The sequence below is a fragment of the Perca flavescens genome, chromosome 7, assembly GCF_004354835.1.
Source record: "Perca flavescens isolate YP-PL-M2 chromosome 7, PFLA_1.0, whole genome shotgun sequence".
Classification (NCBI taxonomy): domain Eukaryota; kingdom Metazoa; phylum Chordata; class Actinopteri; order Perciformes; family Percidae; genus Perca; species Perca flavescens.
The window spans coordinates 32,403,492-32,427,380 of record NC_041337.1 but is presented as its reverse complement, the minus strand read 5'-3'; the positions used below and the strand labels follow the sequence as shown (position 1 = coordinate 32,427,380).

Here is a 23,889-nt window from a genome sequence, read left to right as displayed (position 1 = left end):
CATGTGTGCTCAACATGCCCAAAGCCAGTGTGCCGCATGGCAACATGTGGCCTGGGTGCGGTCTCAAAACTTTTGTTAAATCTGTGGACTCTCTGCCAGCCTGCCTTGTTTGACTGAATCAGCTGATAATTGCTTAAACATGTCACATTAAAGAGATCATTGTGTCCTGTTGAGAGGCTGAGTGATACAGCTGATACAATCTGCATACAATTTGTTGTTCATTATTACTCCAAGGACAACTGAATGTATGCAATTCAATAGTGATAATATACTATTACAATATGACAAATAACACATGTGGCCAAAAACACCAAACAATGTTCTTAATAAGAGCTTAAGAGTTTTAAAACCAACTTTTTGTTTTGCGTGCCATTTCTTCACAATGAGCCGTTTGAGATGTTTTCTACTTGGGCCTTTGCTTTGAAGGGTACTTAATCCCTCCACATCCTCCAGTTCAGCCAACCCGGTCCAACGTATTCTCTCTTTGTGTTCAATCACTCTCGTTTTTTTCTTTTCTCTGATGCTCGACAGCTGGCTGTTCTTTCCCTCTTTTCCTGTGTCGTTCTCTGTGTCTGCTCCTCCCCCCATCGCCTTGAACACACACTGTTTTTCATTGTTAGAGATGACAGCAATGATAACAATGCAAAGAACCACAACTCACAGCCTGGGTGTAGAGAGAAGAGAGACAGAGAGAAGAGAGACTTCCTTCAGGTGAACAACTGGCATGGATCCCAACAACGTAACGAAACACAAAGATGCACACCTTACTTTTACGCCATTTCTTCCCGTTGTTATCGGTTATCAGAATCAGAAAGGAGTTTATTGCCGCACTAGTGACCCTAGGTGCTAAGTGCCAATTGTGCATACACAAAACAGTCCAGGCACACAGGAATTATTGTGCAAGCTCTTTGAGTCAAGTAAAAAAGAGTTAAGGGCAAAGAAAAGCACACCGACTAAAATAGAAAAAAATATTATACAAGGTAAATGAAATTAAATAAAATAAGACAAAAAAAAACTTAGATACTATACAAAAGAGTGCAAAAAATGTAATAAATTATGAATACTGAAACTGGAATATGAGTACTACTGTGAGCCAGTAGCTTGTAAACATAGAGTAGAAGTAATAGATATGTATAAACACTAAGGGTAATGGGTCTATGACAACTATGGGGGATATTGCGTTTGCCACGAGAGTAAATATTGCAAATATTGCACCGTAGAGTGAAGTAGTGAGGATTGTTGCATTATTATCACAGTGAATTGTTCTGTGTTTGATATTGTTTTTGCCATCAGTCTGAATGTGGCAGGGAAACAACTGTTATAGAACAGTGATAGGTGCATACAGACACAAACAAACATATTAAACATATAATAACAAATAAACAATAAATACAGACACAAACAACATATATATATATATATATATATATATATATATATATATATATATATATATATATATATATATATATAAGCATGCATGGAGTCTGATCTGGTAAATGATCAAATTTATTTAATTTAATATTTATTTGATAGGGACAGTGCATATTAAAAAACATTTCTATAAGTACGCCAGAATCAGCCAAGAGGCTATAGTTTTCATCCCTGGCTAGATGTTACAACAGGCTCCCTGAAAAGCAATGATAGGCATCCTAACACGAGCATAACATTAAATACAAACATAAATACATGTGCACTAGATAAAATCACATGACATTCTTGTCTTGTATACAACAACTAAAATCACATTTCATTGTGACTTTCATTGCAACTTAATCAATATATATGGTACGTTTTGTTAATATACAGGATGAGATTGTACATTTTGTTTTTATGTATCGCTGACTCTGAATCTGTGTTCTAACAGTTAAATTTTTTTTGGAGACTACACGTTCCTCAGACACGTAACACTTTACTCTAGGAAGCTGCAGAGGAAGTAGGTGACGTTTGCATGTCATTATACCATCGACAGATGAGTATATGTCACTCACGTTTCCCCTTTCTCGCTCTCTGTGTCTCAACCTCTGCCTCTTTCTTACTTGCCGCTGGTGCAGAATAACAGGCCTGTATTCTTGCCTGTGGCCTTTCGGAAGAGGGAAATAAGGTAGTCAACCTCAAACAGCCCGCCTCCTGTTGACCTTTCTGTTGTTACCCACAACCTGGCTTTCAATTTAGCTGAAGGCTGGAACTATAGCATGGGTGGTGTAATTTCCCAGGTTCAGCACGATATGTAATAGTTAATCCACTTAAGCTGCAGTTTCTTCACCAAATAGGCCTATGAAAGACAAAATAAAGGTCACTCTTTCCGGCTCTTTTAAATTATTCAAATGTATTTGAGGTGTTGAGAAAACTGCATACATTCTGTAGATTCTGTTTAGTTTTTTCGACTGAATCTGACATGAAACTAACAGAAAAGTAACAAAACTCTGTTGACAAAAATGCCTGTTTTAAGCTTTTCAGCAACGATTCCCCTGTAAGGGAATATTCTAATAGTAATATTCTAAAAGGTGACTTTAAAGCTTTAGTGCGTAACTTTTTGATATTAATGAACGTCCGTTACATCCAAGCCGTTGCCAAATGAGTTGCTACAAAGCTAATTAAGACTATCAGCTCCACACAACTCTCTCTGGATTTCTCAGTATGGCTACGTTCCGAAGATTGTTTCCTCCGGTGACTATCCCGCGCAGAAACTCGAGTGAAGATAATTACCTCTTCCGAAGAGTCCATCATGTTTTTTTAATCCTCCGTGTCCTCCTTGGCTACTAGCAACTGTGTGGAGGAGGGGGTGCGCGATCACGGAAGGCTTGTATCATGTGGACGCGCCGACAGTGTTGTTGTCATTACTTAGAATTTCTCATGGGGGCGACAGAAACTACGCACTATAGGTGCCTAAGCGACGAGGAAAATAAATAATGTAATATAAAAGTAACACAAAAGTTACAGAACTCATTCATGCTCTAAAGATTTATTCAGATTCAGGGGTGTGAAAAATTAGTCAAAATTACCAAAACTCTGTTGACAAAATGCCTATTTTTAGTTTTAGTCTAGCTATAGGATCCCACTGTGGAAGCAGCATCAGTTAGTGATTGAATAAAACATCAAACTAACAAATGGGTAACAACATTTAGCTGTGAAGATTGACTTTGATTACTCTTTTGATTACTTATTTGTAGCTTCCCTTTCAGCAAGGATCACCTTTGGAAGCGGTGTGCCCTAGTGATGTAGATAAAACCTGAACGTAAAAAAAGGAACCATACCTAATTTGGCTCTAAATATTTATTTAGGCTACATTTAGAGGTGTTCACAAAATAGCCCAAACTAAAAAAAGTCTGTTGACCTAATGCCTATTTATATTTTTCCTGTTTGGCTGCTGTGTACCTGAGTGACATGGGTACAAACTGGATTGGACAATTTTTTTTTAAATCTAACATTAAAGTGACAAAAAAAAACTAATTTTAGTTCTAAAAATGTCAGTGTTTTCCTTAGGTTTGTGGAAGACATAGGTGCACTTATTTGGTGAGAGGGTTTAGGGGGCCTCCATCAAGCTAAATGTTACACTTTTTAATAAAAAAAAAAGCTATCTCACATCATTTTGGACCATTATTATTACCATATGTGTGTCTAAAATGTTGGAAAAGCTAAAGAAGTTGATCTCGCCCCCAACCGGCACCGTCAAGAGCCTGGTCTGTCCGAGGTTTTTCCCTAAAAGGAAGTTTTCCTCACCACTGTCGCACTATATGCTTGCTCTTGGGGGAATTACTTGAATTGTTGGGTCTTTGTAAATTGTAGAGTGTGGTCTGGACCTACTCTTTCTGTAAAGTGTCTTGAGATAACTCTTGTTATGATTTGATACTATAAATAAAATCGAATTGAATTGAGTGTTTAGTGTATGCACAAATGGCAAAAAAAAAATCTTTAAGTATTTGATAACATTTATACAGCTTATACACCTAAGCCTTATAATGAAAGGGAAAACCCTGGATGTAATTAGATGCGTTAACAAAACTATAGCCAAAACTCTTGTTTTGAACTTGGATCCCCCGTTACTGCAGAGTGATGTGATGATGTGACGTGGATGAGTCCTGCAACGGGACACTTAGTGTTCCACCCATCCACCTTATCAACCTGCTGCAGACCACTGGGGGTCGGCTGTCTGGGACCTGATACGCCATCGCATCACAGAAAAGTCACTCTCAGCTGAGATAGACTTCGCCGTGCACCTTCTATCACACACCAGATGCTCAATGGTTAAATCATATGTATACACGAGGGGATCATGAGCTATCTTTCAGTGTAACACTGCCAGTGGTGGAAGAAGTATTCAGATGCTTTGTAAAAGTACTAACATCACACTGTAAAAATACTCTGTTACGCCAAACAACAACACAACAGCACTATTAAGTGAAAGTCCTGCATTGAAAATGTTACTTAAGTAAAAGTATGGAAGTATCATCAGGAAAATGTACTTAAGGCTACATTGTGTAAGAATTTCTCCCATCTAGCGCTGAAACTGGATATGACAAGCAACTGAATATTACTTTCTATCCCTTCCTCCTACGGTGGCCGAACCCAAAATTATGTCTCTCCATCGTTTACACGCAGCTGTTCTAGCCACTCCAATATTAACTTTGGTCTTGTTGCTTTGCCTGTCGCGTTGTCATTTTAATTTTTCTTTTTCGCTTCCCTGGGCGAGTAATCTCCCCCTGGCATTCTTCACGGTGCCAATAGGTGTTAGAGGGCGAAATGCGGAGGTACGTCCCTCTTTGGCTAATGTATTTTAAAGATGGAGGCGCCACATGGCGGCCGTCATTCAAGCAAGTCGCTCTTATGTATTCTGAATAATTCTGAATGGCAGATTCTATGCGTACAAGAATACTTTGATTAGTTGGTGGAAGTAATTACACATGAATGAGATATTTGTGAAAGAACACATTTTTTTGTTGTTGCTAAGAATCAACTCAAAACATTACAGAACGTAGGTTTAAAGTATTAAAAGTAAAAGTGAAATGTTTCTCACTGAAATGTAGCAGAGTAGAAGTACAAAGTAGCACGAAAAGAAAAGAATCAAGTAAAGTACAAGTACCTCAAATTTGTAAGTACAGTACAGTACTTGAGTAAATGTACTTACCAGTAATTACATTCCACCACCGAACACTGCTCTGTGTTCGACACCATCTTAGCAGGTATTCACATGTTGTGTTTTGATACCAGTGTCAGAAAAGCCTATGATACTGCCTATCGCTGTGCAGGGATAGTATAGTAGTCTATACAGCTGTTAAAAAAATTGCAACATGTGGCTGGGTTAGCTCAGTTGGTAGAGCAGGCGCACATATATAGAGGTTCACTCCTTGACACAGTGGCCGAGGGTTTGACTCCGACCTGAGGACCTTTGTTGCATGTCATTCCCACTCTCTCTCCCCCTTTGTGTCTTCATTTGTCCTGAGGAAATAAAGGCCTAAAATGCCCCCAAAAAATAATCTTTAAAAAATATAACATGTATGTGTTTTTTTACACACTGGTAACGGATTGGTACTCGGTATCGGACGATACACAAGTTCAGCTATCGGCATCGGTATCAGGAAGCAAAAAATGGTTTTGGACCATCTCTAGTTTTGAGCAATAATCATATTTTGTTTTTGGTGTGAGAGGTGGATTTTAATAAAACCTATAAATGTACTTGCGCTTCTAGACAGTTGTGGTTGAATTATGCCCAAATATTAGGGGTGTAAATCACACATTCTGTCACAATACGATATTATGTTGATTCTTTGGACAAAGATACACTATTGACTGATATCCCAAAGTCTGCAATACAATTTTGATTTGATTTAATTCAGGGGCCTGTGATCAAAATGAGATGATACATAAGCCTGTTTAACAATCAGTTACATTTACTGTATTTACAAAAAGCAACAAAATTAAAATTTGATGACTTTTTTTAATTTATTTTTTAAGATAACTTTTTGGGCATTTTAGGCCTTTATTTGTATAGGACAGCTTAGACTTGAAATAGGAGAGAGAGGGGGGAACGACATGCAGCAAAGGGCCGCACTACGTTGAGGAGTAAACCTCTATATATGGGCGCCCGCTCTGTACCAGGTGAGCTACCCAGGCGCCTGACAAGTTCATCACTAAGCTTTTCCAGACTTCTGAATTAAAAACAAACAACTGTCCTTAGTAAAAAGCATAAACATAAAGTGGGAATTTCAAAATAAAGGCGCATGTTAAAGACGACGACGCGTATCGACATTTTCACTTTGTATCGATGAGTTTGGATCGTTGGAGGATTGAATCGATACATTGTGTCGTTGCACCAAATAGGACCAAAAATCGCAAGAGTGGAAAACAATTACACCCCCCAAATATTGGCAATATCTAGGATTTTTAAGCTTTTTCAGCCCATGAACCAACTCAGGATCAATGTTGTCCCACCCCGAGACCCAGGCTCATTAACACAGATTAGAATAACATATAACAACTATAATTAAACTTTCCACAACGGGCCTCAGTGCCATGTCTGTGCAACTGGAAGAGATGGCTGAGTCTCTCTCTTTGTGTCCCGGAGGTTCACACCCCGTCCTTTCTAAGCTGTTTATCGGCCATCTCTGCTAATGTAAACCGCCCATCTGTTTTAAACAAAGCACATAAAAACACACACATAGTCATTTCTCACCACACTAGACCATGAAAGAAGGGATTGCTGGGTATTCTGGTGGCAAGGAAATACACTCCAGATGTGAACAAATTGTCCCCCTTACTAATTGCAATTGTGTTCATACACTGATGCTGTTTTTGGGATCTCTTAGGTTTTTGTATAGATGAGGCTGAGGCTGTTTGCCAGAATTCACATTCATTATGTGTGTGTGTGTGTGTGTGTGTGTGTGTGTTTGATGGGAAGCTTGCGTGTGCGTGATTATAAAGCTGATGGTGTTAAGCAGTGGTGGAAGAAGTATTCATATCCTTTACTTAAGTAAAAGTACTAATACCAAACTATAAAAACACTCTGTTACAAGTGAAAGTCCTGCATTAAAAACGTTACGTTAAGTAAAAGTATGTAAGTAACATCAGGAAAATATACTTAAAGTATTAAAAGTAAAATACTCGATGCAGAAAAATCCTCCCATTTTAGAAACTGAAAACGATCCAAACAGTTCTGTCAATCGACTGAGTGTTTAAATCGACTAATCATTTGTGCTGGACTTGTAAGCCGTTATTGGGTAGTTTCATTGATAATAAAAACATGGTATTTTATAAACTACATGTCTTTGGTGTGCAAAACTCTTAATGTGTAAAGGAACTAGTAACTAAAGCTGTCAGACTAATGTAGTGGAGTAAAACGTACAACATCTCTCTCTGAAATGTAGCGGGGGGTGGGTAGAAGTAGAAATTGGCACGAGAAGGAAAAGACTCAAGTAAAGCACAAGTACCTCAAATGCGTACTTGAGTACAGTACTTGGGTAAACGTACTTAGTTACATTCCACCACTGGCGTTAGGAAAGCGCTGGGCGTTAAAGGAAAGAGACGTCAATTGGGATGACACTGTGAGGAACAGTTGGAGATCTGACTACTGTTACACAGCCACCATAAACAGACCCAGATGTTTGTGCTCAGTGCCTGCGTGATGAAGGCTTTATTTAAGGGGAGCCCATCCTTTTCCCCGGTCCTGTCATCATAACTTCTGAGAGGGCTGGCTCGCTCGTCCCGTACAGTTCATCCAATCAGGGCTGATTAGGTGTGTGGTAGCCAGAGACATGCAGGGGAGTGGCTGCTCTGCCCATGCTGCTGTGTTTACAGAGGACTTCTCCGCATGTGAAGAGGTTTCCTAGACTGTCTGCAGAGATGAGAGAGACAGACAGAGAGGGAAATCAGTGCGCGGCATGATGTGGCGTTTCATAAGATAGTTAAAAATCACTCCACAACTCCAAATAACAAAACCACCACGCAAACTGCAATCAACCTGACTGCGGTCGCAGCAACCACACCGTAATCCAAATAAACATACAATGGCATAATGAAAGAAGTGTCTCCCCCCCCCCTTCTTTATATGCTGGGAAATGGCTTCACCTCATGCATCATCTTCAACCCTACTGTTTCTCTATAATCTCTTCTTGTACAGTTTCTGTTTGTTTCCTGCTCAAATGAAAAGCTGCAGGAGAAAGAAATAACCCCAAAACAACTACAGACGAACTAAAGAGTGAGGATCGTCACATATAGAATAAAAAAAAAACATCCTGATAACCACAGATCATGTGTATAATGGCTATACAACTCTGGCAATGCCACTGTAATAATGCAGACCAAGCCTCAATGCAAACTTACTGCACTGAACACAGTCGTTGCGGTTTTATACTCACAGTAATACCATTATTAGGCTGATATAAAATTGCATGGGCAACTTTTATGTGATGTTCCCTCCATTTCTGCGAAGAAAAAAATAACAAGAAAACGAAGTGTGTCAGACAGCTGCCTTCATCTCGACATACTCTGCATTTCTAAATTCCTTACAGGCTAACTATGAACCGGTGGTCTTCACTTTTGTAAGATTCAGACTCTTTAAATGTGTTCGTTTACTTGCCTTTATAACTAGTTTATAATGTCAGAGTTTAAACTAGTTCTCAGAGATCATTGGATTTAAAAAAAGAAACAAGTATGCGTCATATGTGTATAAAAGACTAATGATAATTGTATTACAAAATGCAATGAAATAATTCTTGATTTAAAACTTGATTTGACTCGAGTCTTTCCTGTTTTAAGTGTCTGTTGCTGTGATGCATAAAGTCATGTATGTGGATGCTATTTAGGCTATTTACATGTGTAATGATGGGTTCTTTTTATTTCAAAACAGCATCATATTGAAATATTTTTTTTAGACATTTCAACCTAAGCTTATTATTTAACATGAACTTTCTCAGTTTAAACATTTCATTCATATTCACAACCATATTAAAATGTCTTAATAACAAATGAATAATGATTGATACATAACCTTAAGATTTTTGCCTTTAAAGTTAACTATACGTGTGCCAATCTGATTTTGTAGAATAAGCCATTATGTATTATTAATTACACTTTTATGAAATAAGTATTTGTAAGGAAAAAAACCTGCCAACATTGCTTATTTTTTTCCCCTCTCGGTTCAACGCTCAGTTATTATCATTTAATTCATACATTACTTAGCCTACATTAGTATACTCACTTATTAGAAGTGAAAGTAAAAGTGAAGAGAAACTTTCAATATGAAGTTGATTGTGGCTTCCTTATAGTAAAACATATATAATATTCAGGGTTTCCACACCTTCTTAAACAGCGTATTCAAAGTCTGACATCTACAAAGAGAAGAACAGAAACAGAGTTTTCATTTTATTTTGTGGGAGGAAGAATCTTTCACTCCATGTACCAAAACAAGTAAGGAGTAAGGCAGACGCTCAGGGGGAACTGTAGTGATGTAAAATCTAGTATACATTTTCTTTAGGAAAAGTAGTAGAGTAAAAATGAGAGTTTCCAGAAATATAAATAACGAAATAAAGTAAAGATAGGCGAAATTCTACTTAAACACAATAACCAAGTATTTGTACTTTGTAACATTACAACACTCTTTTGGATCCAGTTTTTTCTTCCCAGGTTTTTTTTTATTATTTTTTTTTTTTTTTTTTGCATTTTAACGGAACTGAGACGTCACAGTAGCTCTCACATTTAAAAAAAGCCAGACCACTGGAGGATCAAAATATGACCTGTCCTCACACTTACATCTCTATTTTCGCTTATAATATATATATATATATATATATATATATATATATATATATGTTCTCCACGCTGCAGCAACATGTAAAAGCCTATTGTTGTTTTGGAGGCATCCCCCCCTCTACAACTGGCATTTTCTATCCCGCTCCTCTGTACTGAACACGCCAAAAGTCTTTTGATGCTTTCACGTTCGGTCGGAAATGTCGCAATTACGACGGAGCGCTTGATTACTAAACAAAAAGCATGAACCTGTAAAAAAAAAAAAAAAAAAAAAAAAAAACATAACTGAAGTTCTCTATGATGCTGTAGTTTATTTTTTCATGTAGTGGTCGGACAGCAGCTAAATAAGTCACTTTTTTTTAAACACGTTTATTTAGGCTAAAAAAATTTAAAAAATCAGCCCTGGTGCTCTAACATTATGGACATATAGCCTAACATATTATGTAGGCCTAGATGCATTTGTAAAATAAATGAACAGGCATACAAATATGTCTATTTTGTCATCATATTTAGCCCATTACACTGTTATCTGAATAAATAGACAGACAAAAGTGGGCTATCTTTTTCTAGAGATATAGGCTAACATATGAGCAGACGGGCAGCACTTGAAAGCCACATTATTGAAGACTCTTTCTCCACCACCCCCCCTCTCTCTCTCTCTCTCTCCCTCTCGACCCCCCCCCCTCTCTCTCTCTCTGCACAAACACATACACCCCGCGGGCTTGCGGGGGCTGTTGGGAGCCTGTGGAAGGGCTAGGGTTAGAGTGATGAGGAAACGAGTTGATGTGCCCTGGAAGTAATTCTTTCACCCCCCACCCTCCCACCCCAAAAAACACACACACAAGGTGGAAGAAACGGGACCAGCAGCAGCAGCAGCAGCACCGCTGGCAGCCTTCAACACGTGGGGACCCGGGGCCACATTCCTGCCGCAGGCTGGAAACCAGGCTGCTCGCTTTCTTCCTCCGGGCTGTCACTTGTTGCCGCTTCAGAATCAGAAAAAAATAAGTTTTATTGCCACAATAAGCTACACTTCGGCTATGTGGATATTTGCCTTAGTGAAAGGTGAATACATAGACAAACAAACAAACATTGGCTATAAAACATCAATATGAAATAAACACTAAATAGGCCTACAGAAAAACAAATATAGACTTACAAAATAACTGTTACATAAGGGGAAAAGAGGCTGAATGGGTTGAGTGCAGAATTTAGAATATATGGATGAATATCGAGGATGAAGGTTAATGCAAAGTGTAGCAGAAATAAAAACACAGAAAATAAAAACAGAGAATGATTCAAGTGCGTGTTCTATGTTATGTGATTAAAACATGTTTTTTTCTTTTTTTTGGTAAGAGGGCTATTTAACGAGATGTTAACGTTTTGTAAAACATTTTTTATTGCGCTCAAAACTGATATTAAGGTGACCCACATATGTAAGAACATCTCACTATTCAATCACAGTCATAAAAGATTTCTGTTCCGTTAATGGGAGAGTTTTTCTCCCACTTTTTTCGTTCTTAAAAAGTCTGTAAAGTCCGTTCATTTGAACGCATCGATTCCGGTGTTTTTGTACGATTTCAAAATGGGCTGCTAGAAACTATAACAAAAAAGAAACAAATCAACTTGAATTTAACGTCGAGAAAATGAAGTGCTTATGCAGGAGCTGATGTGGGACCACGATGAGCACATGAATGCATTTTCACTTTCATTTGGGTTTCAGAGGCGAGCGATGACGTCACAAAGCTTATAAAACAAATAAAGTTTAGCAAAAGTTTTTGAAATATTATTTTTTCTATTTTTAACAACTGCAATAAGCCTCAAAGTAGGCTATGCACATTAAGATATAATCAAATTGTAGACAATGCCATAGTAAACTTTGAATATAAGGCAACAATACGAAATTCATTTAAAAAAAAAAACCTATGGAATGCTATTATGTCATATGCATATGTAAACATTGGCGCCGTTTGGCAATTATGATTTTAGGCTAAAGAAAATAGAAAAAATTTATAGTTTTTTTTTCATAAGCCGAATCTAAAAAAATGTCTGATGTGGACTGCAGGTGTATTAACTGGATCAAATGCTTGGGACTGGGAGGACTGGCTGCCCGAAAACCAGTAAGCTGTCCCTGCTTGTTAAAAAAAAAAAAAAAAAAAAAAAAAAAGAAAAAAGTTTGTGAAAGTGGCCTGACGTCACACTCCCACAATGCTTACCGCCCCATAACTCCGCTGCAGCCTGAGGGGAGCCAGACACACTCTCAGGCCCCGAATATAGAAAAATTATCGGAAAAAAATCGGGAAAAATCATAAAAGAACAGATCGCGAGGAGAAAAGGACGCGGAGCGGTGGCGTGGGCTCTCCCACGGCGGGTGTCTGGTCCGGTCCGGTCCGAGATGGAAGGTTACCGGCAGGGCTCCATGTGAAACTGACTAATGCGGTGCTGGAAACTTTTTGGTGGGTAAACTGCTCCTTTTTTTTTCTCTACTAAGACCTCATCGTGCGGCTGCACGTCCTGATGTGTGCATGTGTGCCCCTTTTTGAAAACAACTTTTCCAACTTTCTATCTAACTCTCGCTGACTGACACATCGACGTGCGCGACGCTGGAATTGTTATATGAATGTGTTTTTAGTATCGCGTAATCGGACCTTGCGTGATTTCGCTTTTTTTTTGGTGTGGCAGCATGGACGGATCCGGGCTATTTAATTTTTAATCACTCGGTCGTCTCGATTTTTTTGTTTATTTTTTATTTTCATTTTTATTTTTTATTTTTTTTTTTTTTTTTTTTTGGGGGGGTGGGGTGTCGATAGGCTTAAATATGCTATGCTGCAAAATGCGAATCAGTGAAGTTGTTTAACACGGTTGCACTTTGTCCAGCGGCCCAGAGCTGTTGACGTTTGATGTTCCTCCTCTGCGTGTTTTCGCCGATCTGGTGAGTTTTTTTAAAAGCAATTTCCGAACATTTATCAAGTGTGGCATGCCACTGCAGAGGAGAGATAGTGCGAACGTACCGTGGCGTGTGTTGTAGCCTATAGTTTGCGAGAGGAGGAAAAAAAAAAAAAGGTCTGATAAAAAGTTGCAGAAATGTGGAAGCTGTTTTCTATATGTGTGTGTGTGTGTGTGTGAGTGCGCGCGCATCATGATGTTATACATTCCATAAATGAGGACTTTAGTGTCTGATATTCCGGCGTCCCTTAAACACTTTAACGCCATTGTTGCTGACTGAATGTAGGTCTGGCCCCTCCACGAGGTTATCTACATGGCTTGTGTCATGTTTGTGGCTGATCGGATGTTGTGTGTGTGTGTGTGTGTGTGTGTGTGTGCGCGAGAGTGTGCTTTTCCTTGGAAGCGAGTAAATAACAACCAAGACCCCCAACCAACCCAAAAGAGGGGGTTTTGGGGGTCACAATGTGGGGGTTCCATTTATGCACTTGTTATTGATAGCTGACTTTTCTGCAGGCTTCTACTCTTCTCTTTTTTTCTTCTTTTTCTTACACGTTTATTGTCAGTCAGAAGTGTGGAAATAAGCAAACGCTGTTGTATTTTTAGTATTTAGTATTTATTGGTATGGATAACCCCTTGAGACGAATCATCTCATTTTCAAGGGGGTCCTCAAAACAATTGAACAGTAAATACAAAACACAAAATACATTCACACATACATACATAACTCCCAAGCCTGACTGCTCCAACAACAACTGATCCCCCCATATACAAAGAAGTGAAGTGGCGAAGTAACACAAAGTAACTAATATCCTGCACCAGACAATAAGTTCCACTAGTTTTTAGAGCGAGTGCATTGCATTGGGCCGTTGTTGCATCCTCTTAGTCCTGCGATATTAAGGCGTTATTGTCACTTCAGTAACAATATGTCATTTATTTCAAGATATCTGTTGTTTCTTTTCCCGTTGAGCATGGAGATGCCCTTTGTGGTATTTAGATGTTTTTTTTTCATTACATCTGCTCTAAGCTTATAAGCAGACGGCCTGTGGTTGTGCAGGAGTTACTGTTACTTACATACTACTGTACTATATGTATATAGATCTTCGCAGCCAAACAGGAGAGACTCCACTAGAGCTAATGATTATTTTCATTGTCGATTAAACTGCCAATTATTTCCTCGATTTATCGTTTAGTCCTGTAAAATGAAGAATACCTGTTTCATTTTCCTTAAGCCCAAGTTGAGGCCTTCACATAACTTGTTCTGTCCACTGGACAGACCAAAAACCCCCAACATTATTGATTTAGTATCACCTAAGACAAAGAAAAACAAGCTAGAACTATAGGGGTTGTTTGGTACTTTGGCCTGAAAAGTGACTGAAAGAAATATTTGCTTTTCAAATGAGTTGCCGATTTCATTTCCTGTGGTTTGGCTGACTGATTAATCGAATGATTGCTTCGGCTCTATAGATTCTACCTGCACTGGCCTTCTCGTGGCTCAAATATACTCTTCCGACATCAACATTAACAGTCATTTTAGATAATAATAGAAGATTTGAAGTACAGAATGTAAAGAAAATCAACTTCTCTGCTGGGTTTGAATGACGCTCTGAAAAGACAATGATTTACTGTAATCACCCTGAATTGTTTAGAAGATTTAAGATTAAAAAAAAAGATGTCAGTGATTTAGTGTTATACATACAGTAAAAAGGCAGATTATTATATGGCTGCAACATGCAATGAAATACATGAATATTAGAGCTGCAAAGATGAATCGATTAGTTGTCAACTATTGATATAATCGCCAACTATTTTGATAATCGATTAATCGTTTTGGGTAAATAAAAACAAAAAGTTAAAATGATCTGATTCCAGCTTCTTAAATGTGAGTATTACTCCTCTGTGACAGTAAACTGAATATCTTTGAGTTGTGGAAAAATACAAGATATTTGAGGACATCATCTTGGGATCGACATTTTTCACCATTTTCTGACATTTTATCGACCAAACAACTAATCGATTAATCAAGAACATAATCGACAGATCGTCGACAATCTACCCTCCTGTTGTCCTTCGAAAAGTGTCTATATCAGAAATTTGGGTTTCTTTTTGAACCAAATTATCAAAGGAAATAACACGGATGATTCCACGCGATGCTCTTCACAAGTAAAATAAATGATCGGTTCACAACTTTCATTGAATTTGGATTTTTTTGGGGGATAAAAACAACAAAAACATTAAAAAAAACCGCAGAAAAAATCAACTAAAACGTGGGAAAAAGTGACAAAAAAAGGCTTCATAAACGTCGGGAAAAGTGACAAAAGTGTCGAAAATTGCTGTCCTGTGTAATAAAGGCCTAAAATGCCCAAAAAGTAATCTTAAAAAAATACAAAACACAGCTTATTTTGATTAGCTTACACTAAAATCACAGCAGTATCACATGAGCAGCAGTTACTTTTTAAAGCAGAAAGTAACTAAACGGGATGACATTGTTGTAAGATCTTTTTTTTCAAAAGACAACACAAGGGTTAGAAAATTAATTATATACAGTGCCAAAAGTTCCTCAATAACTCAGAAAAGCTAAATGTCAAAGTCGCAGATCGATAAAGACTGATGAGTGGCTCGAGGTGGGTCCCCCCCCACACTTCAAGAGACGAGCATGTTCCATCAAGGCCTCCAGCTACATAATAAGGAAATGGAAGTGAGTTTGTCACGAGACAATGTCTTTGTTGCTGCCAGTTCTCTGTGCAAGTTGAGACCCATGTGTTGATGTTTGCTACCCCTCTCACTATAACAACCCTGTTACCGATGGATCCGCTCCACGGTAATGGCTTAAAAGCCATTACTTGCAACTTTTTTTGGTCAAATGGTAATTAACCCTCCTGTTGTCCTCGGGTCAAATTTGATCCGTTTTCAAAACGTCTGTATCAAAAACATGGGTTTCTTTTTGACCAAATTACCCCCCAAAAATAACATGGAAGGTTCCTTACACAATGCTCTTTGCCAGTCCAATTAATGGTCCCTACTTTCATAGAGTTTTGAGTGTTTTAGTCATTTGACAAAAATTTAAACTATTGAAAGTATTCTGGCTAAACTTTGACATATCTGTGATTATCTATCAACATACGTTCCTCTAATATTAGCCAAAATAATTCAAAATGTCTGTTTTTTTGACTCCAAAAAATTTGTAGAATTTCCTATAAGCGAGGTTTATTGACCATGAATTCCAAAAAATACATGTAAAAGGAGTGGTAATAAGTTGGTGTTAGTGGCGTGTATACTGGTGGTAGTGGGGAAAAAAGCGTCAACAGTCCAACAGTCCGAATAATGCGTAGTACATTATTATAATACATGTATTGTCTATTTTCTAGGGCTGTCAAACGATTAATTTTTTAAATCGCGATTAATCGGAAAATTTCTATAGTTAATCACGATTAATCGCATGTTTTATCACATGAATAACATTGTATTATTTTGCATTTCAGAAGTTTTTTTAAGTACATTTTAACAATGGAAAGCAATTCTTACCAGTGTATCTTGATTGGGAATCAAAAGAATGCAAAGAAAGAACTTGACTTTAAGATATGTAATTGTTTATTATTTATTTACTGTAAACAAAAGGAAAATGTGTGAATCAGTCATTATTGCCCAATTCCTCCAAGTACCTAACCTAACTGAGATGTAACACTAACACTTCTCCTGGACAGAAAAGGGGGTGGACAATGTCCCAAATGACAAAAACAGTCAAAAAAAACACGATACAAACAACACAGTCCTAAAACCGTATGCTGATATACATAGTCAAAATAGTGTGCAGTAACTTCTAAATAATTTGGATTACTCACTGATGTCAGGTGATCACCGGTTGATGAGACAGCGTTTACACTTTGCAGCAGTTCCAGTTGGGCTGCTGTAGTACAGGCTGTACAGGCTGTGTATGCGTCAAACTACTGTCCCCCCTCAACCACTTTTTAAAAGTAAACTTTCAATCTTATTGGCATCCATTTCGGCGTCTCGCTTTCGCCATCCACTCAAAACGTAACATCAGCCTACTATTCTTTGGCCAGCTCGCGAGCCCAAACAAGTTTCTGCGTGTTTCCGGTCTAGCTAGATCCGGTGTGGTGTTGTAGTTTTTCTAATGTTACTAGTTGTGGCAACAGCATGTGAAAAAAACTACAAAGTTTGCTAGACCAAAAAGAACGTTAATCTCGCGATAAATAAATTGATGCCGTTAAAATGGGTTTGCATTAACGCCGTTACTAAGACGTTTAACTTACAGCGCTACTATTTTCATTCATTATTACCTTTATTTTTCCCCCCACTTATGGCAACACACAGGTATGAATTCATTCTCTAACCGTTCGCAAATTCCCCTCCGAGCTTTTGAAAGCTTGACCGTGTATGTACGGTGGGTCGTCTAAAAACAGGTGCACCAGAATGCCAACAACCTTAATAGTTCCAAATCTCTGGCGGAAATGAAATCTGTTAACCCTTGTGTTGTTTTTCCTGTCTACCATGTACTTGTTGCCCATCCGGGTAAAAATTAAAAAAAAATTTTACCCTTTTTTCCCCAATGTTTTTTGCCGCTTTTTATCCATGCTTTTGACGCTTTTTTAAATGTTGTGTCACTTTTTCAACGCTTCTTTTTATTCATGGTCAATAAACCTCATCAGAAATTATGATTTTTATTTTATTTTTTTTAACTTTTTTACTAATAGTTAAGATCAGATGATCTTGTTGAATGTATCACAGACTGGTCAGCGTTTAGTCAGGATACTCCTTTGAAACCATTTAAAACCATTTGAAACCATATATATATATATATATATATATATATATATATATATATATACTGTATATATAGCTATATTTCTTTTTTTTTAAATGAGTCAAACACAAGGGTTAACTCTTGTGTTGTCTTTGGGTCAAATTTGACCCGCTTTCAAAATGTCTATATCAGAAATATGGGTTTCTTTTTTTTAACTACCTAATTGTAATTACCCCAAAAATTACACAGATGATTCCGTACAACGCACTTCGCAAGTACAACAAAAGATCGGATCTCTGCTTTCATTGAATTTGGGCTGTTTTATTTATTTTTTATTTAATTTTGGAAACAGTTATCCTGACTGACCGTTGACATAGTCTGGGATCATCCTTCCGTTAACCCTCTGATGTTTAAGGGCATGTTGACATATCTTCTTAAATGTACCTTTTTAAGGTATTTGCATAAAACTGATCCTGTGTGTTTAACATTGAAATGTTCAGAACAATCTGTCCCAGAGCAACGTGTGAAGACATAATTTGGCGCTAAAGCTGAAACGTTGATGTTGGCTTTTTGAAAGTCTTCAAATCTCTTTTAGAAAACAAACCTTAACTCATGATGTGTTGTGCGAATTGTTTTGGGTCTTTAGGTTCACAAAGTAGTGTTAATATATGATAAAATATGGTAGATAAATGTCAGAAATTTTGTAGAAACGCTTTTTGAGTAAAAGTTTTGTCAAACATCATTTGGACGCGCCAGTGCGTCTTTTGTTCTTGGAGTGTTAATATTAGTCTAAATAATTCATAATTTTTAGTGTTTTTCACTCAAGGATTAGGTATAATTTCCTATAAGTGAGGTTTATTGACCATGAATTTCAAAAATAAGTGTAAAACTAGTGGTAATAAGTTGGTGTTAGTGATTTTATACATGGTAGTGAAAAGAAGCATTAAATGTAAAAAAAAAAGCTCCAAAAACATTGAAAAAAAAGCCAAAAGTGTCGAAAAAAAAGAGACAAAAATGTCACAGAAAGTGTCGATTTTATTTTTTGCCCGGGTAGGACGACAAGTGCATAGTCAAATGGAAGACAACTCAAGGGTTAACAGTTTGCAAACTTACATTTACATTCTTTTTTTCTTTTCGTTAGTAATTATGTCCAGAATTCAAACAAAAAGAGTCCGTCCTATTTTTAGATCTTTTTTTTTTTTTTTTTTCACAGTCACAGACTCCTGATTATTGGTGCATTCTTAGCTGCTCTGCCCTCGAAAATATTTTCTGTCGGGCCCATTGAGCCAGCTTCTTCTCATTAACTCCCATGCATTGCCTTGCATTACTTCCATGCCCCTGCGGTTGGAGGCAGCACGGTTCATGTTTGCCTTTGTGATTGAGTGAATGTGTTTGCCTGTGCGAGCTCGCTCACATGCCCCTGTTTGTGAGACGCTGGATGGTAGGTGTGCGCGTGCACGTGTGCCTGATCTCATGGCGTTAGCTTGTGTGTGTTTGCGAGAGAGAGAGAGAGAGAGAGAGAGAGAGAGAGAGAGAGAGAGAGAGAGAGAGAGAGAGAGAGAGAGAGAGAGAGAGAGAGAGAGAGAGAGAGAGAGAGCTGTTTTCGAGCTGGAGGGAGGTCTTCTACTATGAAACCGCCCCCCCCCCCACAATTCCTTGCGCCTCTGCGGGCAGTTGTGGTAGTGGCAGCAGCAGAGATGGTGACGGTGGTGGCCGTAGCGGCGGCAACAACAGCAGGCTGATTTCCATGAGAAAAGAGCATCAGTTGGGTTAATGGGAGGGAAAGCCCTCTGAGGGGGCAAATGGTAGTTAATAACCAGAGATGAATCGGAAAAGCTCTGATCCCTTTCTTTGTACTTCTTCACCTTCTAGAGGCAGGGATGGGGTGGGTGGGGGTGTGGGTGCAGAGGAGATGGGGGACACCGGGTTCATGCTATAATGGATGTTGTTCACTGAGGGGGCTGCAATAAGATTGTACTATTTGTTATTTTTGCCAAAAAAGCCGGAGAAACAAAACAGGAGCCTGAGAACTGGAAGAAGTGTGTGTGTGTGTGTGTGTGTGTGTGTGTGTGTGTGTGTGTGTGTGTGTGTGTGTGTGTACGTGCGCGCGGTGTGCATATGTGAGCCGTGCAGTTTGTGTATTTGTACTCGCATGTACACGTGTTTGCATGCACATGTGTCCAGCGTCGTTGGACGAGCAGGGAAAGATTTATTTATTTGTGATATTTGAGTTTCACGCAGTAGCTGCTGGTCATTCAGGGCACTTTGAGAGGGGGGATGGCTGGAGAGGAGGAGAGGCAAACTGTGTGTGTGTGTGTGTGTGTGTGTGTGTGTGTGTGTGTGTGTGTGTGTGTGTGTGTGTGTGTGTGTGTGTGTGTGTGTGTGTGTGTGTGTGTGTATCGGGTGTGGAAAGAACGGAAGAGTAAGCCCTAGTCTAGAGTTTACTCATTATTTTATCAGATATGGACTGACTTTAATCATCATTTTGCCGGTTTAAGACTGTATATTATTCAAGAAAAGTTGTAGATATAGGCATTATTTTCTTCAGTGAAAAAAAAAAAGGGGTTTTGTAGAAAAAAGTTGAAATGCCTCAGGGATAAGGAAAGCAAAGTATTAAAAATGTATTGTTTTGGTATCTTTACTGCAACTCGGTGTTGAATATCAAAACGTGTACCCAGCTCTTCCATACAATGCTCTGTTCTATCGTAGCTTGGTGTGTTAAATTGTGTTTTTCTCCCATGGTGGAGTTCCCTTAGTTTCTGTGGATGTCTGTCACCCCTGCAGCGTAGACTTTTTTTTATTTCAAGCTATATGCAACAAATGCAAAGTTAGAGGTTGTATATAAGTGCTGAAAATGGATTGATGATTTGTAATTGAAGTAGTGACAAATCTCCCTACGGTGCCAAAAGGTTAGTTGGACTCAAAGCGAGACTATGGAACGACATAGTAAACTATGGCGAACAAAATGAAAAAATTCTTCCTCTTACAAATGGAAAGTCAAATTCATCCTCAATTCCGTACGCTTGAGTTTTGCTCTTACAGACTTACTTATGCCTCATTTCCACTGTATGATTCTGCTCGACTCAACTTACTTTTGGTACTTTTGCGGCCTGCCATTTTTTAAAAATCTGGGCCGACTGAACAATTCTTGTCACTATTGACTAGGGATCGAACAATACTGTTTTTTTTAGGGCCGATACCGATTATAAGTAGTTATTGAAACCGATAACCGATATTTGGAACCGATATGCATTTACAGTGAAAATGAAAATCTTTAAGTCAAAATTAAGACTTTGGAATGTTACAAACTTTGTTTCAATGCTTTAAGCAATTATTTAATAAATTGGAAACTTCCAATGTTATACCCAGTATCTAAAAAAGGCCAATAATTGTTTTATCCCTACTATTGACGGTAGCTTGGCTATTTAAAAATGGCGGGTTTGTGCAGGATGTCCCGTGTCATGCTAGTTATGATTCTCTCTGACCAATCAGTGGTCTTCAACGTTTTAACTTTACACCTTTTATAGTATCGGCTCCGTTTGCTTGGAACCATGAGTTGGTACCAAAAACAAAGTACCAGACTATCCACAACTTTTGCTAAGGGAAAACCTGAAGAAGAGCGGGTCAAGACCTCCATGCAAGGGAAATTATTAATTTTTCTGGTTGCTTACGGTGGCTTGTTTTACATACTGCTGTGTAACTGACAGTACTGAATCATGGATGTATTTTAGGGCTGCATGATATTGACAAAATGTGATATTGTGATATCGATATTAATTTAGCTACATAGGGGTTGTCACGTAGTGGACCTGGGCGCTGACGTGTAACAGCATGTGCAAGCGGCATGGTAACTGGCCAATGAAATGATGATCATTATAGCGTTTCAAGCGGCCTCTAAATGGAACACAACTAAGCTACACAGCCAACGGACGGGACGCAGCGCTCCACAAAATAAACAAAATATTGCAAAGCAATATTGTATTTCGATATAATATTGCGCGACGTGATATTGCGATAACAATATTGAGTCGATATATCATGCACCCCTATACCGGATCCCAAAATGCTCTTCAGTTCAACTGAGTTGCTCATATGGCGCAGATGCCAACATTTTTTTTAAGTTTCAGGGTTTACTCACATCATATGCGGCGGCCCTCTGAATATGAGTGATTGTGTTTCTCCCGCTGGCCTCGCCCCCCCAGTTCCTGCTCGGCCTGGAGACTTTACATTGTGGTGACGTCACTAGATGGAAGTAGTCATAATGTAAAGAGTCCATGGATTACAAATTCAGAACAGACCAAAAAGACTCCTAAACCGACCTTGTTTGTAGTGCCTTGACATCTCTTTTACAACGGTGGCCTATGGGGAAAAATCCTTTTTGGGCCGCAGAGGGGATTTTTTTGTTGCACTACCACGAGTGCCACTGGAAAAAATAAATTGTCTGGAAGGCCGAAGGCTCTTCCTGGTGGGCCTGTTGTGAATCGCTTTGCTGACGTGCATTTACCATTATCCCAATATTGTATATTGTATTGTCATTGTATAGTCGGATATCGGTCTGATATCGCCAGTATGCTTTGCCATTGTTGGCGAAGGTCAGCAATTGTTAACACATATTGCTCTGTAACTGACATAACTGTCAGTTTTCTGATTTAATGAATATTGAGAGTGAAAGTTCATTAACTCAAGATCCACTTACGGTACTTTGGTTTTTGAACCGCATCTCATGGTCTTCATCAGCAGTTGGATTTTGATGGATTTTTCTCAGTTGTCAGTTGCAGTTAAAGGCTCATGGGAAATCTAGTATAATAGCATTGAGTTTTTTGTCAGTTAATGACTCTTCTCTACTTGTGATACTGATATATATTTAAAAAATAAATAAATCGTCAGCTCGTATTTGCCGCTTACGGCCACAGTGTTAAACAAAAGTTAGTTAGGCCTCCTTATAGGACTCAAATTGTACAGAGGAAGACGCGCAATTAAAGGCAACAGTTATAAAAAATTATTTCTTAATCAACAAAAACAGGACTTATGTAACCAAAAATATCAAGGAACAAACCCAACATCTAAGTCACACCGAAACTGAGCAAAACACAAAATCAAACTGATACATCCTAATAAACACAAGCACACAATGTATATCATCACAAGATGGTCTAACAACCTAAATAACATGAAAGGATAGGAAAAACATTCATCTGTTAAAAAAATGACTTCTTAGCAGACTTCAGTTTCAATTATAGTGTCCCACCTTATGAAATGCTTTTTAATGTCATCGTTTGTATTCAAAATTGATTGATATTCAAGGAATTCACACCAGCCGCTTTAAAACTAAGTCTTTCCCAAACAACATAATCAGATTGATAAAAAAAATTCAAAATTCAAAATTTCTGGCTGAAAGCACAGCTTCGTTGCATTACACATCTTTTGAACCTCCCTCCCAAAAGGCAGAAACAACATGACAATACCAGAAAAGATGTAACGCTGACTCAGATTCCATAGAACAAAAACGACACTCATCTGACTCAGCGATAGCCCAAATCTTTAATACCCCCAAAGGCAACAGTTTGTACGGTTACATAAAATACACTATCACATTTTCACATCACATTGATTCAATCATGCACAAAACATCACTCTTTACCTCCTCTATATAGTAAATGCAGCAGCGCATATTTACTACATTTAGCTGGCAGCCGTGTCAGGGAGAAGAATGATGCTTTGCTGTGTAATAGACTGATTGAAAACAGACGAATGCGCAACACACACACACACACACACACACACACACACACACACACACACACACACACACACACACACACACACACACACACACACTTACAAGCATAATTAGGTTAAAAGATAAAAGAAACTTCACATTTTCATTTTATTATGCATAGGCAGAAAGTAAATAAAACATACACACACACACACACACACACACACACACACACACACACACACACACACACACACACACACACACACACACACACAAACAAACACACACATGCTCTCCTTTACTCACACTCTCGCAGAGGCTTTTTGGACCAGCGCACATTCTGACGGGTCCTGCAGTATGCCGGTCAGAAATAGTAAGAGGATGCTAGATGCTTGAACCACATACTGCCACTTTTCCTTGTGGATCCTTTTCTAGGAAGAGCGGGGCAGCTGTGGCTTTTCAGAACCTAGATCCATCCATCAACCAGCACCCATGGTTTACAACACACACACACACACACACACACACACACACACACACACACACACACACACACACACACACACACACACACACACACACACACACACACCCTCCCCTTCTCCCTCTTGGCTCCATTTCCATGTATCTTAATTTCTTTCCGTCCTCTTTTTTTTTTTTTTTTTTCTCTCTTTCTTCATCCCCTTTTCCTCTCTCCTGCACTCTGTCTATCCATCCC

At 38.5% G+C, this 23,889-nt stretch overlaps 1 protein-coding gene across 2 annotated transcripts in view; it reads left to right on the top strand.

Moving 5' to 3' along the window:
* Positions 1–11,958: 11,958 nt before the first annotated feature.
* Positions 11,959–23,889, top strand: part of plagl2 (pleiomorphic adenoma gene-like 2) — a 53,809-nt gene continuing 41,878 nt past the window's right edge. Inside the window, exon 1 of one of the 2 annotated variants that reach the window (XM_028583635.1) lies at positions 11,959–12,197. The gene's annotated coding sequence lies outside the window, so the exon portion shown is untranslated. Of the gene's footprint in view, positions 12,198–12,625; positions 12,674–23,889 lie in introns of those variants that run through there. The other variant, XM_028583636.1, reaches the window with a different exon arrangement.